This window comes from Sorex fumeus, unplaced genomic scaffold, assembly GCF_029834395.1.
Source record: "Sorex fumeus unplaced genomic scaffold, SorFum_2.1 ptg000037l, whole genome shotgun sequence".
NCBI lineage: Eukaryota > Metazoa > Chordata > Mammalia > Eulipotyphla > Soricidae > Sorex > Sorex fumeus.
Window position 1 is genome coordinate 13,296,183 of NW_026606094.1, and position 14,260 is coordinate 13,310,442.

Genomic DNA, 14,260 nt, shown 5'->3' on the forward strand with positions numbered 1-14,260 from the left:
AATGATCACTTCCTTGTAGAATGGTGAGATCCTGGTAGTGAATCTGTAAAACAGCTCATGGAGAATCCTGATGTATTGAGTTTGAACGCCCTAATTGGGTAGGGCTTCCATGACCACTTCTGTCTCAACAGAATCAAAGGCCTTTAAATCAATGAACATTAGACAGACCAGCATCTTGAACTCCTGAGAAACCTCAATGAGCTTGGTTATCATGTGGATATAGTCGATCATGCTGAATCCTTTGCGGAACCTGGCTTGCTCACATGGTTGGCCTTCATCTAGTGTTCTGCTAATCGTATTCAGGATAACTCGAGTGAACAGCTTGTAGATGACAGACAGTAGGCATATTGGGCGATATTTGCCAATGTCGTGGAAGTCTCCTTACTTGTACAGTAGAAAAGTACTGCTGGTTTTCCATTGTGATGGAACCTTGCATTCAGACAGATAGCAAGTGAAGAGCCGAGCCAGTGTATTGATGAGTACTGACGGCAGATTCTTCAGGTATTTGGGTCTGACCTTGTCTGGGCCGAGTGCTATTCGCTTCTTTATTGACAGGATGGCATGTCGGATTTCAGAAGGGAGAACGTTGGAAATGACATATCCATCCTGTGAAATTTGGTATGTGTGCAGGTGGATGTGGCTATCAGAGAGATCTGAGTAGAAGTCATGAATAATTTTCTCCATTGCCCTTCTGGAAGATGTGATATATCCATCAGGACGTCTGAGGGCAGTCATCTTGGTCTTGTAGTTGGCTAAGGACAGGGGGGCATTACAAAATGCTTTTCCTGGCTTCTGACACATCTACCAGCTCTGCTGCTCTTCTCTCTTTGAGGTCTTTTTTGATCACTTCTATGCACTGATTTGCAAGCTCAGATGTTCGCTTGCGGTTGCCTGAGACATGCTTCAAGTCACGTTTGCGAATAAGCTCAAGAGTTTTCGAAGGCGGGCAATTTTTTGTGGTTATCTCTTTCTTGGCATTCCTTGCACAATCATGGAGGTGCTTAACCAGTTGATCGTACTCCTCGTCAATGTTATCTATGACAGCATGTTGCTGCAACAGAGCCAAAGAGCTCCCAGTTGATAGTGGTTCTGGGTATTCTCTTCTTAAACTTTGCAGTTCTTTCTCACTGCTCTGTGAAGTAGAATTTTGCATGAAGGAGACGGTGGAATTTTGGAACAACAGAATTATCGGTCAGTCAAAACTGTCGACTGAATATGATGTGGTCAGTTTCATTGTGGAACCATCCACCGGGAGACTCCCATGTCCAACGTTTAGATTTGGCCCTCTGAAACTGTGAGTTACCATGGATGGTCTTGGTTGGCATGATGAACTCAGACAGTTTCTCACCCTGTTCGTTCTATTCTAGGCCATGGGTCCTAATGTGGAGTTCTTCAGCTAATCTTTTCGGTCCTATCTTGGCATTAAAATCACCAACAATGTTCTTGTAGAAGGTGTTGTCACCTTTATACAACTTCTCCAGTTCCAAGTAGAACTTCTCGATTTCTCATTCATCATAATTTGATGTTGGCGTGGAGACAACGGAGATAGAAACTGCCGGCAGTGAGACATATCTATTTAAGTGTAATTGTCCAATTAGTGTTATTAGGCATTCGAATGAATCAATGTTCATGGCTAAGTTCATGTTGATAAGGATACTGACACCATCGATGCCTCTTTTGTCACTTGTTCCGAGGAAGATTTCTTCTCCAGTGTCAAAAATGACCTGATGTGATTGATGCCTTCTCATCTCCATCAGACCAATGATGTCATACTTGATCTTTTGCGCTTGTATCATCAGGTCTTCGATAGATGCATCTGATGCCAGGGCACTTGCATTGAAAGTACAAACAGTCATTTTTGTCTTTCTTCATTTTGGCAGCCTAGTTCAGCTTTGAGATTTTTTCAGCCTATCCTTCCTCATCCTTCTCAACGCTGTCATATCAGTGGCTCCTTCAGGGTCAGGGGAATGAGACCTATTGTATTTACTGGAATTGACATATCGAATATGCACCGGATAGCTTGCCAGGCTCTGCCGTGCAGGTGGGATACTCTCGGTAGCCTGAAAACACAAATAATCTTTACAGGTGTTCCTATTAAGGCATATATGCTGGTATGATATTCGCAGTAGCCTGCCAGGTTCTCTGAGAACGAGAACTAGAGAATAAGAAGTCCCAAGCTTCCAGGAGCTTGGTGTTATAGTCTCTGGATTCTGGCCATTGATAGAGTTACAAGGCAGTTGGTGGGTGTAATATGAGAAACAGTCTTCTTCCTTACATTCCATTCGCTCTCAATGAAACATCTATCTCTGAGTGCAACAGTTATGTGTACCTAGGTGAAGAAGTCAATATGATGATTGACCTGACATCTGAGTTGTGCAGGAGGAAGAGAGTGGCTTGGAACGCCTTTAAGAGCATTGAAGAAATAACTAAGAGGATGAAGAACCTCCAGCTCTGGGCACATCTCTTTGATTCCACTGTTCTTCCTGCATTAACATATGCCTCAGAGACCTGGGCCCTGTGAAAATAGGATGAGAATAGTATTCAGGTCTCTCAAAGAGGAATCGAAAGATCTATGCTTGGAGTATCACGCTTCATTCAAATGAGAGAAAGAATGCGGAGTTCCAACCTCTGTCAACTCTGAAGAATCAGGGATGCTGTGTCCTTTGCCACAGCATTGAAAATCAGTTGGGCTGGACACGTAATGAGATTTAGAGATGACAACTGGACTAGAACCATTACCAACTGGATTCCACGGGATGTCAAAATATCACGTGGCTTCCCACCTATGAGATGGTCAGACTTCTTCATCAAGACCCAGATTGGTTTGAGGCTCTTCATGTTCCTAGAACGAGCAGTTGCCATTGGGCTACACTAGCATGAGACAGGGACGAATAGAGACATTACTGGCACCCACTCGAGTAAATCGAGTAACAGAATATTAAGTGATCGAGTGATACAAATGGGAAGATTTTAGACCATTCACTCCAAGTTAGTGGCCCAGTTCTCAAAAGTTGTATCTGTACTCAATTATATCAGCTGTAAGATAAGGGCAGGTCCAACAGTGATATGAAATTTAGCAGTGAATTATTTTCCTATTTCATTCATAATTTTAGAACTATTAAGGCTCAAGACTCCAGGTTCACTTTCTCTACCAGAGGAAGAAGGGGTGTGTGAAACTGCCAGGAATTTGAGCAAGCTTTTTTCCTTTCTTCCACTTGGGTTAAAGCACAATGCATGATGATAAAAGTGTTCCATTCCAGTGAATAAGAACCCCATTGGCACCCAATTATAATATCAAATGTATTAACAACTTAACATAGATAATAATATAATCAGTAACACTAATACAAGATCTTTAGGAAATATGAAACTAATGATCAAATTAATGAATTATTTTACAATGTCAATTTCCATCTCATTTTGGAGGCATTTGAGTAAGGGAGCTGACTGTGCTCAGGGCTTACTACTGGTCCTGCACTCAGGGATCACTCCTGGTGGGCTGGGGAACCATGTGAGAATCCAGGTATCAAGTGTCAGTTGGACACATAAAAGGAAGTAGCTTACCTGATGTACAATCTCTCTAATTCCTAATTTCTTCATTTAAAATTTTTCAATTTATGTACATCACAATCTACAGCAATTCAAAATTCTATAATAAAAATATCTTCTGTATATATTGGTTATGTATAAAATATGTGATTATGGGAATTGGAGAGATAGTACCGCAGATAAGGTGCTTACTTTGCATATCCCTGAACTGGTTTGATCCCTAGGACTCTTGCATATACCTGAGCTGGTTTGATCCCCAGGGCATGTTATGGTCTGTCAGTACTGCCAATCATGCTCCGTGGGTAAAAAGTCAGGAGTAAACCCTAAGTGTGAGCTAGTATGCCTCAAAACCCTCCAAAATGTAAATATAAATTTATGTGTGTGTGTGTGTGTGTGTGTGTGTGTGTGTGTGTGAGCTGTGCGACCTCTTATATTCTAGTTCTCCCTCTCAGAGAACCTGGAAAGCTACCGAGAGTATCCTGCCTGCACGGCAGAGCCTGGCAAGCTCCTGTGGCGAATTCAAAACATCAAAAACAGTAACAATAATGGGTCTCATTCCCCTGACCCTGAAAGAGCCTCCAATACAGCACTGTTGGGAAGGATGAGTAAAGAGAGGTTGCTAAAATCTCAGGGCTAGGACAAATGGAGTCATTACTGGCACGCGCTCGAGCAAATTGATGAACAACAGGATGACAGTGATACAGTGATATATATATATAATTAAATTTATATGATATAAAATGAAATCTTATGCTATGATAATATATGCAAATTATTATTAGATATGTATCTGATTATATATAAGTATAAACAACTAGACATATATTGTCCTCATGTCTGTAAGTTATAGTTTAGAATTCAATTTTAAAATTCATGTTAAAAATTTGTCAAATTTGTGTCAAGAAGAATAAACCTGGGCTGGAAAGATAATACAGGGGTAAAGTGCTTGTTTACCTTGTAAAAGGTCAACCTGGGTTTGATCCCCTGCACCCCGTATGGACCCCTGAGCCAAGTCAATAGTGGTCCCCTAGTGTAGTCAGAATTAGCCCTACTCACCACGAAGTATGACCCTAAAACGCAAAAATAAAAAAGAACCATAAAAATGAATGCTATGACTTACAGTTAATTATGCCTTGTAACAGGACTTAGTATAAATCCTGATTTTTTTCACTATAGTCGTTCTCAGTAGTAACATTAGACATTAGTATTTTATTATAGTCAATATGATACATAAGAGTTCTTAAGACCTGTATTTATTTATTTTTTATTTTTTTCCCTTTATTTTATTTTATTTTTTTTAAAGACCTGTATTTATTTAAGCTATCACAAACCAGATTTTTAAGAATGAAAAGTATCTTGGAAAATTATCTGCCACAGATAAATTTTTCTAAGAAACCATAGGTGCTAAAAAAATAATTTATACAAGGTAAAGGAAAAAGAACAATTATTTAATTATTATAAAAATTACGCCACTTATTCTAACAATTATATTTTCTAGAATAATTAAAAGTACCCATACCATATAAGCACTGTAGTACTGAAGCACTGTCCTCCCATTGTTCATCGATTTGCTCAAGTAGGTCCAGTAATGTCTCCATTGAGACTTGTTGTTACTGTGTTTGGCATATCAGATATGTCATGGGTAGCTTGACATGCTTTGTTGTGCAGACAAGATACTCTCGGTAGCTTGCTGGGTTCTCTGAGAGGGGTGGAGGAATCGGCCGGATTGGTCACATCAAGGCAAATGCCCTACTTGCTGTGCTACTGCTCCAGCTCTAACCATGTAAGCAAAAGGGGAAATTTAATTTACCTTTAATAAAGTTAATGATGTATAAAAAGTTTTGTGTCACAACTTATTATTAAAGCATCTATACTTATTGAAAGATCTTGACAAGACAAAGTGACACTAGGCTGATGGTTAAGCATATGAGTATTGCATGTTAGAACAGAATGTAATATTATCAGAGTATTTAATTTGAAAAAAAAAACTTTCCTTTCCTTTATTTACTAAGCAAGATCGTAGTAGTGTTTTTAATTGTTTAACCTCTAATCGAAGAGCAGTGTATAAAACAAGTTCTGAATCCAATTTCAATGACATTATTTTGCCTATTTTTGTGTTATCACTGCTTCATGAAAATTATGCTGTTGATAATGACCTTAATGACAAAACAATGCTTATAATTTCAAACTTTAATATATAGAGAGAAATAACAGACATAGGCTTTATAAAAGACTTATTTTTTCACTATTTCCTATGATGACTATTTAGCAAGCCTGTTTTCCTTTATTTGCCAAGAGATGCCAGAAAAAAGCTGGAACAAAACAAGATTAAACTAAACCAAACATCCATGTCTGTGTAATTCAATTTCTGCTCATGCAGAGGTGATTCATCTCACCTTATCTTGGTGTTCTTTTTTTGACGTGAATTGGATGTGCTTTTTGACTAAAGGCATTGTGCCATCCAAACAGATGGGCAAAAATGTACAAAGATTAGGAACCATGTTCACAGACTTGTTTCAGTGGGTCTAACTACAATAGAAATGAAAAATAGTACATCCTGTAAAATTCTTTTATCTTGGCTTAGACTCTCTTTATTGCAGAAGCTACTGAAAGGGAAAAAATCCTAATATGATAGTAGAACTATCAACTAAGTGAATTTCTTTTTTACTATAAAGTATTGAAGAAAATTCTTGGGCAACTATTTGGGGTTTCTGAGAAATGCTCATCTATCATTAGAGGAATTGCAATGAAAAGTTTGTTTTCTTAAAATGTAATTTAACTTGAGCCTTAGTATGGTGATGAATTTGTAAATCTCTTTACCTGTGTTACCAAAAACGGTTGATGGCAAAGAACCAATCTTCCACTCATGAATTAGATAATACTGTCATAATTTAGGGTATTGCTTATCAAAAAAAACATGGACACAGACCAAACAAACCTTACTTTCTGCTCATATGTTTAGATGAACTGAATGTACCTTCTGATGGAACACCTAACATACCTTGGCTAAACTTCAGAGAAAATTTCCTTCTCTCAGGGATCTCTTGGAATGTGATGTATGTGATCTCTCTTGGAACCCCCCTGAAAATAGATTAATCACAGTCTAAGCCTATACAACATTGCTTATCAACATCACCCCAATCTCCAGACTCAGTTCTTCATTTTTAGTCTCATTTATTTTCTTTAAAATTTTTTCTGATAGAACTTTCATACACTTGTAGATGTTAGTCAATAATTTCTTTTAATAAAATTGTTTTCCTCCCAATATGTGAAATAAACCTTTACCTTTTGTTTCAATACTCCATTGATATAAATTCTCTCCAGATTTTACCTAAGCCAATATTTGCTATGAACAGTAGAAAATATGTATCACAAAATTATGTATTCTGTATAAGCACAGTTTGCTTCATTCTCTAGAAGTCATTCCTGGTTATTCCTCCCTCCTCTGCATCCCCAAGAAAAACAGAAACACTTTGAGGTATTTCGAACAGAGAGATTTAATCAAAATATTTTTCATTGTATGAGGGCATTTAACTTGGCTTTGTTGTATCAGACATACCTGACTTATAGACATTGCATTATTTTTAATCAGACTTTTTTCTTGTCCTTGAACTTAAGAACAATGTTTATGAGAAACAGCCTTGTTCCTGACGTCCCATTCGCTCTCAATGGAACGACCATCTCCGAATGCAACAGCTATGTGTACCTAGGTTGAGAGGTCAACATGACAAATGACCTGGCACCCAAGCTGCGCAGGAGGAAGAGAGCGGCTTGGAACGCCTTCAAGAACGTCGAAGAAATAGCTAAGAGGACGAAGAACCTCCGGGTCCGGGCACATCCCTTTGATTCCACTGTTCTTCCTGCATTAACATATGCCTCAGAGACCTGGGCCCTACCCAAACAAGATGAGAACGCCATTTAGGTCTCCCAAAGAAGAATAGAAAGAGCTATGCTTGGAATATCACGTTTCACTCAAATGAGAGAACGAATCCGGAGTTCGAACATCCATCGACGATCAAGGATCAGGGACGCTGTCTCATTTGCCAAGGTGTCGAAAATCAGATGGGCTGGTCACGTAATGAGATTTAAAGACGACCGTTGGACTAGAGCTGTTACTGATTGGATTCCACGGGATGTCAAGAGACCGCGTGGCTGCCCACCTACCAGATGGTCAGACTTCTTTGTCAAGATCATGAACGATCGGTTTGAGGCCCTCCATGTTCCCAGAGCGAAGAGATGCCATTGGGCTACACTAGCACGCGACAGGGACAAATGGAGACGTTACTGGCGCCCACTCGAGCAAATCGACGACTAACGGGAAGTTAAGTGATTAAGTGATTAAGTGAACTTAAGAATTAGGTTTTAAATTTATAAGATATTTGCAAAGTGAGTACATTAAAATTGGCTATAGTTAGAGATATGTTTAATGACCCCTATAATCTTAGTTATAGCATTTGTACGAGATAAGTATTTATTGGCTGTAGGCATTCTTTTCGAGAGCATATGCAATTCAGGGTACAATCAAATAATCCAAACATTTTTTACAGAGGCTGGAGAGATACTACAGTGGGTAGAGCACATGGACCCAAACACATTAGATTCCAAGAACCACATATCATTTCCTGAGAACCACCAGGAGTGATCCGTGAGCACATAGCCAGAATTCAGTGCTAAGCAAAAGCTGTGTGTGGTCCCCAAGATAAATAAAAAGTACAGTGGTAGGGCATTTGCCTTACAAACGGCCAACATGGCCGACCCGAGTTTGGTTCCTCCACCCCTCTCGGAGAGCCCGGCAAGCTACTGAGAGTATTTCGCCTGCACAGCAGAGTCTGGCAAGCTACCCGTGATGTATTCGATATGCCAAACACAGTAACAACAAAGTCTCCAATGGAGACGTTACTGGGCCCGCTCGAGCAAATCGACGAACAACGGGAGGACCGTGACCATGACCGTTTACAAATCCATCATCCTTCTTGCCCTTGTCACGTTTTGAAGGATTCTCCAGAGTTAAGAAAGCAAACAATTGACTTGTTTGAGACTTGTAGTTTGGGGATTGTGAAAGTTCTTCTCTTGGAGCAGCCATCTTGTTAGACATTTTAGACTTTGCATCAAAGCAGAGCCTTACAGATACACTTGCACAAATAAGAATTCCAGATCCCTGACTGTATAACTCTGGTTAGTTGAAAATACACAACAGAGCCCTCCTCAACCTAACCTAAAGCCATCTTTCCTCTTCATTGCCGTAGGAAACAACACACACCTGATTTTTCTCACCATTCTGTGAACATGATATATGAGTATGTTTCCTAATGTATGTTCCTGAACTGTCATGGCCATGTACTCCTTTCAAAAATATGCAACTTTTTTTTTTTTGGAAAATGACAATATATAGTCCCTATTTCATTTAACTTTATTTGGGGAATAAAACAAAGCCTTCACTGAAAATCAGACCCCCCCCTCTATTTGAAGGTTGCTCTGATCCTGGTTAGGTATGGTTAAACCTATGTTTTGTTTGTTTGTTTGATTGTTTTTCATTTAATTTTTGCAACAAAGCCTATTTGCCTATTTAGTGATTTTCAAATGAAGAATATTCAGGGTAGTCACTAGTTGTGTGCCTTATATGAGTTTAAGCTCTGAAGAAGAAGGCCCACGACTGGCCAAGTTTTGGGGGAAAAAATATCTTCCCAGACCTTTCGAGGCCCTTAAGCTTTTGAGAAATTGAGGACAGGTACTTGGGTACTACATGCACTTCCCTCAGAAGTTGAAGCCCATGAATTGTTCCAGCTGATACAAAACTGTATGTACAACTGCCAGGACTATTAAAGGTTTCTTTTGTCCCATACAAGAATGTCGGGAACCTGGCCAGTTGACTCCGGCACACTGGAGTATGATCCCCTGAAGTTACCAGAATTACTCCCTAAATGGGATGGAGTGGGTAGGGGAGAAGCCTCTGCCTGGCCCTCTACGGGCTGTGGGATTTCAGCCAGGCCACCACCACAGAGAGAAACCGAGAAAGAATTTTGCAGGGTAAGCGTGGGAGTCAGGTGGTCAAGCAGTTCTTCGTTTATTGGACCCCACCCAGGAGTTCCTATACATACACTGCGGGGGGCGGAGGGGGGGATTCCCATACTTGGGGTGAGGAAGCAATCCCACGTACAGCATGATTCTTTCGCTTCTCTTGTACTGCATGAGGGGCTTGTACAGATGTCACTTAATGATTTACATATCCTGCTCTTAGGTCCGGGTTATCAATAAGGGTAAGTGGGCACAGCCATGTCCCTCTTTCTCAGCCAGAGTGCCTGCGTGTGGGGCATGATGGAGTGGTTCCCCGGGTCTTTGGAAACAAGGCCAGCTCTTACTTTCAGGGGCAGGGAATTTGGTCAAAGTCTCAGTTTGGCTGCTGAGACTCCAACACAGGAAAACATGAAGTTGAGCATATATTAACTCCTAATTGCTCTAAAGAATTGATTATTTTCTGTTTAGTGCCGAAATGACCTTTACTTTTGAAGTTCTTTATGTCAGCAATGTCTGCTTGTGATCTTAACTTCTAACTTCTCTACTTTTCTGTCAAGTCCCTTTTGATAAAACACAATTGTCCTACCAATGATTACAAAACCGTGAGAGTGATATTCCAAAAAATATTTCTAAGTAAATATTATTGAAAATACTGAAACATAGGCTGACACTTTATGTTAACTGATGTCTTGCTAATAATGTTGCTGTGGTTGATTTTCTTCCACAAGATTCCCAAAATGTTTGCTTGGAGAATTAAATACTATGGTCTTACTTACTATACAATCACTGAACATGGCAAAAATGGAAAGTAAAAGCAAAACAATTGATGGAATAGTATACTTTTAATTTTGCTTTATTAGTTTTAGTAATAAGAATTTCATTTTGTTTTACTTTTAAAATCAGGCATTAATATATGCTCTTTCCTTCGTTTTGGGTCAAGCAATAATATCTTTCATGCATGTAACTCAAGTGGCTTCTTTATCTGGCTTGTTAAATGCTATCACTCCAGCCCACTGGGCTGGAGCAATAGTGCCGGGGGGGCGGGTAGCAGGGGGGCAGGGGAGGGCATTTGCCTTGCATGCGACTGACCCAGGTCTGATTCCTCCATCCCTCTCGAAGAGCTCGACAAGCTACCGAGAGTATCCCCCTCGCATGGCACAGCCAGGTAAGCTCACCATCGTGTATTTGATATGCCAAAAACAGTAACAAAAAGTCTCACAATGGAGATGTTACTGGTACCTCGCTCAAGCAAATCAATGGTAGGACGGTGCTACAGTGCTACAGTTAAATGCTATGTTGGTGATTTAAAGAATTGTCAAGTGAGCCCTTTGTTTATCTACATTGACATAATAATGATATTTTTCTATAGTTATTTTGCCAGCCATTCCACAATTTTTCTGTTTTGCCCTGTAGAAATATTCATTGTTCCACCTATAAGATACTATCTTGCTTACATGACTTTATCTCCCTTTGAGATTCTAATCATTCTGATTAGTCAGTACTATGCTTTATCTTTGTGAACCAGCACTAAACATGGTTTCAGAATAGATAAATGACTGAATTGTTGAATTAATAAATGAGTCCAGATAAACTAGACAAGAGTGAAAGTGCTTAATGCACATAAAAGTGGACATTTAGTGATAATACCTTAAGAAACAAACCATAAGAACAGTTACAATTAACGCATGGGTTGGATAAGAAAAAAAAATAATTCTAAGGATTATTTGTTTCTTTTTAAACACTCACAAAAAGGATATGAATTTTATGTTTAGCAGAGTTTTAACTGAAGTTTTATTTTAATCATTTAACAGCAGCCTACTGATTATTATTTATTGTACCTAGTTTCTAAATATGCAATTTTCTATCCAATGCAAAAGTTTTGCATGTATTGAGATTACAGCTAAAAGAAAAATTAAAAATGATATTTTCTATTTTTAACTGCATCATTAACTCACCTTGTGAGTTGTCCACATTATTTAATTCCTCTTGTCTCAGTCAACTCAGGTATAAAATTGTTAAAAATCTGTGATGGTCCACTAGAGTGGTTTGGTAAAAAGATGTTAACTTAATCACTTGATCACTTGACAACCCGTTACTCATCAATTTACTCCAGTGGGCATCTGTAACATCACCATTTGTTCTTAGATGCCCAGTGGTATCTGCTTGCTCCAGGAACACGAAGACTCTCAAACCACTCTTTCCGGTTCTTGATGAAGAAGTCTGACCATCTTGTACCTAGGCGGCCATGCCATCTTTGATGTCCCCTGGAATCCTGTTAGTAATGGCTCTAGTCCAGCGATCATCTCCAGATTACAGTAAGTGCCCATTGAAAATCCATCTGATTTTCAATGCCTTGGCAAACGAAACAGTGTCCCTGATTTTCAATCATCAATGGAGATTGGAACTCCGGATTCCTTCTCTCACTTGAGTGAATCGTGATACTCCAAACATACGATTCCTCCTTGGAAGACCCGAATAGTGTTCTCATCTTGTTTTCATAGGGCCCAGGACTCTTTGGCGTAAGTTAATGCAGGAAGAACGGTGGAGTTGAAAACATGTGCCCAGAGCTGGAGGATCTTCATCCTCTTAGCTCTTTGTTGGATACTCCTGAAGGTGTTCCACGCCGCTCTCTTCCTCTTGAACAGTTCTGGCACAAAGTCATTCCTCACATTGTGTTCTCGACCTAGGTACACATAGCTGCTGCATTCGGAGATGTTCTTTCCATTGAGAGCAAATGGAACATCAGGAATGAGTTTGTTTTTTTCAATGAACATTGTCTTGGAGAGATTCAGCTGTAGTCCGACCTTTCCACATTCATGGTTGAAGTCTGCCAGCATTTGTAATGCTTGGCTAATATTTGTTATTATTAGAACAATGTCATCTGTAAAGTGGAGGTGGTGTAGCTGCCAAAACCCTCTCTTTATGTCAATGATCACTTCCTTGTAGAATGGTGAGGGACTGGTGGTTAACCCGTAATACAGCTTGCAGAGGATCCTGATGCACTGAGTTGGAATGCCCTGTTCATCTAGGGCTTCGCTGACCGCTTCAGTCTCAACAGACTCAAAGGCCTTTTTTAAATTGATAAAAGTTAGACAGAGGGGCATCTTGAACTCCCAAAAAACCTCAATGAGTTTGGTTACCATGTGGATATGGTCGATCATGCTGAATCCTTTTTGGAACCCAACTTGCTCACATGGTTGTCCATCTTCTAGTGTTCTGCCAGTCTTATTCACAATGACTCAAGTGAACAACTTGTAGACTACAGATAACAGGCAGATCGGGTGATATCTGCCAATTTTGTGGATGACTCCCTTCTTGTACCATAGAACAGTCCTGCTAGTTTTCCATTGGTATGGAAGCTTGCATTCAGACAGGTAGTGTATGAAGAGCCAAGTTTGATGAGTACTGACAGCAGATTCTTCAGATGTTTGGTTATGACCTTGTCTGGGCTGGGTGCTGTTCACTTTTTTACCGACGAAATGGCATTTCGGATTTTGGAAGGAAGAATGTTGGGAAAAACGTGTCCATCCTGTGGAATTTGGTATGTGGGCAGATGGACATGCCTCTGAAAGAGATCTTGGTAGAAGTTATGGATAATATTCTCCACTGTCCTTCTGGAAGAGGGGATAGATTCATCAGGACATCTGAGGGCAGTCATCTTGGTCTTGTAGTTGGCGAAGCACAGGCAGGTGTTGCGAATGCTATTCCTGGCTTTTGCTGCATCTGCCAGGACTGGTGTTCTTCTTTCTTTAATGTCTTCCTTTATCACTTATCTGCACTGCTTTGTGAGCTTGGATATTAGCTTGTGGTTGCCTGAGGTTTGCTCCAGCATTGGTGAATGAGCGCAAGAGTTTATGAAGACAGACGTCTTTCTGTGGCTTTCTCTCTCTAGGCGTTCCTCATACAATCATGGAGGTGCTAAACCAGTCGATCATATTCTTTGTCAATATCGTCAACAATGGCATCTTCCCATATTGCAGCAATAATGCCAAAGAGCTCCCAGTTGGTGGTCATTCTGGAAGTTTTCTTCTTAAACTTTGCAGCCCTTTCTCCCCGCTCCCCACTCTGTGAAGTAGAATTTTGCACAAAGGAGACGGCTGTCCAATTCCATTTGGAATTTTGGGACAACAGCGACATCGGTCAGGCACAACTGTTGATTGTATATGATGTGGTCAATTTCCTAATGAACTCTTCACTGGGAGACTCCCATGTCCAATGTTTAGATTTGGCCTTCTGGAACTGTGAGTTACCATGGATGGTCTTGGTTAACATGATGAACCCAGACAGTCTTTCACCCTGTTTTTCCATTCTAGGCCATGGGACCCTATGTGGAGTTCTTGGGTGACCTTCTCAGTCCTATCTTGGCATTAAAACCACTGACAGTGATCTTGAAGAAGTTGTGGTCTTCTTTATAGAACTTCTCCAGCTCCATGTAGAACTTCTCAATTTCTTCTTCATTGTAATTGGATGTTGGTGCATAGATAATGAAGAGAGAAACTGTCTGCCATGAACCACATCTATTCAAGCCATTTCCCAGCTGCCCCCATACTCCAGCATGTTTTCCAAACTTCTCAGGTCAAACCTCGTGCATTAATAAAGGCCCTCAGAACCAGGTAAAGCAGAATTTTGTGACCAGGCTCAATGGGACACAGAAACAGAGATTTCATGCCTGCTCCCACCAATCTTCAGTCACCCA

The 14,260-nt window shown here is 40.1% G+C and overlaps 1 pseudogene; it reads right to left on the reverse strand.

Annotated features, from left to right (window-relative positions):
* Positions 1-306: 306 nt before the first annotated feature.
* Positions 307-1,856, reverse strand: LOC130027318 (uncharacterized; annotated as a pseudogene).
* Between the last annotated feature and the right edge of the window lie 12,404 nt (positions 1,857-14,260).